Raw genomic sequence first — 3,204 nt, forward strand, 5'->3', positions numbered from 1 at the left:
CCCCCCCCCCCCCCCCGTATGCTTAGAAATAGCTGGGATTGGACATACCCATATTTAATCAAATTTGGCTAGTTTTTTTTTTCTTTCGCAATGAACCAATGCAGCCAACTACATTCCACTATAAGTGTGGATGTGTGTCTATGATATTCATTATCACAATTCAGTACCTGCAAAATTCTGGAAAAATATACATTTTATAACGTCGTTTGTAATAAACATAGGTGCTTCATTTGTGCAAATTATAGCTCGAACCAGGCAAAAATTTTCAGATGGGATCTTACCGAACATTACAATTTTTATGTAAAATCCCTCCGTACACTTGTCCAAAGGACAATTCAGACCCAATTTCTCCTCAGCTCCCCGGGAGGTCTTGCATACAATCTGACAACATTCAAGAGAATGGACGGCCGCTGATTGGGGGATGCAGAGCAGGGAGAGCGCAGTTTCTGCACAGCACTTCCCCTCTCAGGGATCTGATTTGATACAACAAAAGGTACGAAAATGTACTTGCGATGTGCTGCTGACGACAGGCAACCTCAGATACGCACTGGACCACGTATCGTAACAGATGTCAGACACATCCAATATCATAATGGGCGAAATCAGGGCCAAACTGGACAAGTGTATGAGGGCTTTAAGACATGCACCTCTTCTCACCATCTCTTATTTTTACTCCTACAATTCATCAGTTGCAGCAACTGAATATCCATGTGAACTGGTGCCAAATGAGTTATATCTTTCAAAGTGTGTACTGTTAGGTCTGCATGGATTGGACTTGGCTGTAGCTGCAATGATACAATACACAATCTATGTGATGCTGTGCCTTATCCATGTGTAAAGACACAGAGGAAAATTAAAATTAGTTTAGAACTGGTGCACCTGCTTATGTACTTTTTATTAACAATTCTTCCATTTAAATATATTATATAGGATTATCCATTTCCCCAGGACACTTTTTTTTTTGCAACACTTCATATTTTTTCCCAGTTCTCTTTCCTTGGAAGAAGGCGAGATTTGAATTCCGCACAGAGTTCTTTCCTCTCACAAAGAATTCCGCTCCAGAGTGAGCAGACACTCCCTGTGAGGGGTGTGGCCTGAGTAGCCTAAACCAACAATCTATTTATGCCCTTCTAGGAGTCAAGTTGATGGTGCTCCCCAGAGTCCAAACATAAATAGATAGGATCGGAGAAAAGAAGACTCTTTGGCTGGGGCACTCTTAGGATTAGTAGTGAAATTGGTCATAATAAAATATAACTTTTAATCAAATACATTTAAAATATGTGGCAAAATAGACATACATACATACATATATAAAAGATGATCAGAACAGCGATCAAAATAACACCCAATGATAATTTAATACTTCGATGTGTTATCAATTTCCTGCTACCTTTATTAGATGGGATTTGAATTTCCCAGAAGCTAGGAAAGTATTTGAAGAGGTAGAATTCCTCAAGGACACAGAATAGATACCGTTAAATAAAGAAACTTGTTATCAATTAGAAAAAAGAATACTCATTCTGCTAGTTTTTATTAAATACATCTAAACGTCTATCTGCCTGGTGTTAGTAAATGCAAAATAGCAACATTGTAGCTCCACATGTATCAGTTGTGTAAACGCCCAGGTCTACATTCAGGCAGTCACTTCCTTCTAGTAATAATTTATCAACAGGTACTGGGAGATTATTTTGTTTCAAGATTTCTGTCACACACATAATCCACCAAGCAATGCGGAAAAAGAGACAGGTTACCCAGAAACTTGTTGGCTGGACCGCACATCCAAGTGTAGGATATGTCCCTTATAAACCAAAGTATGTTAGAGAGCTGATGGTGGTGTGAGGTGCCTTAAATATTGGTCAACTGACACTCTGCTGTCTCTGGGTCTTGCAGTACGCTGCAGCGGACTCAGGATGAGGTGACAGGTGTAATTAAGGTCAGAAACCAAGTATCAATTCACACTTCTGCTGTCAGTTTTCCATGATATAAGGGACCTGTTGCTTTAATAGCACTGCAGGACAACCTGGATATCTGTACTACCTCTTTCCTTGTAAATAAATGTGGCAATATTTATAGTAATTTAATTACCTCAATTAGATCACTGTGATCTGTAGGATTTTACAATAATTAGGAAAATTATGTTAGAATAAATCGACCAAATAGCTCCAAATACATAAATGCATTAGATCCTCCAATGACACTTAAAATGAGTTTTATAGAAAATATAATGAAAGTTTTTTGGGCAGACATAAAATCATTGTTTTAGTTAAAAATTAGTTTACACTTAACTTCAGGAAACGTAACTTTGATACGCTTATAGCTTCAATAAAATAATAGATTGCGTTTGTTTGTGTTACAGCATTTGAGCGAAAATTGCAGAGGAAATATCGGAAATTTTTGAGAAGCAGATAGATAAATTCACAATTATATATTTCACAAGGAAATAAGGGTAATATAAATAGGTCAAACCCATCATGGTTAAACAGGTAAGGGAAGCTATAAACAATGACAGGGCATTTAAGCTCTAAAAGGCTAACGGAGATGAGGAGGCATTCACCAAGTACAGAGAGTTAGTCTGTGAAAAAAATCAAAGCAGAAAAAAAGGAAAATTTAAAGAAAATAGCCGTGGAAAACAAATCCCCAATTTTTTTTTTTTTAAGTACATCAATAGAAAAAAGGTTAAAAAAAAAAAAACATTGGTTCTCTAATTAACAAAGAAAAAGTATAGAAGTGACTGCGGCAAACAAGGTCGCTGTCACTTTAGGAGGCGCAGTTTTTCTTAGGCCAATAATAAATCTTCAGGAGGAAGCCGCCGAGTTTATACATAGGTGAAGAAAGGCGTTTTTGAGCTTCAGTCTACCGGTCCTTGCTGGCTTTTAGCAGTGCCTATGGTTCTCCTACATTGTGGCAGCAATTCCATTAACCATCTGTCCGGAGTGCAGTTCCAGTAATTAAATGGAGCGATCCTTACCTTGACATCACCCTGATATAAATAAAGGTCTCAGGAAAAGCGCTTATCCATCTACAGCTGCTGGAGATGATTGTTTTCATGCGGGACTGGTAAATATATTGAAAACCATTCATTACCTCATAAAAGAACTTTCCTGTTCAGTTCAAAAGCCTCATTCAAGCCAATGTCAAGCCTCATAAATTAAATATATTGCCAGTGGTAAATGTTATATGCTGTTAGTCTTGTACGTCCTCTTT

The sequence above is a fragment of the Crinia signifera genome, chromosome 2, assembly GCF_055691185.1.
Source record: "Crinia signifera chromosome 2, ASM5569118v1, whole genome shotgun sequence".
NCBI classification, from domain to species: domain Eukaryota; kingdom Metazoa; phylum Chordata; class Amphibia; order Anura; family Myobatrachidae; genus Crinia; species Crinia signifera.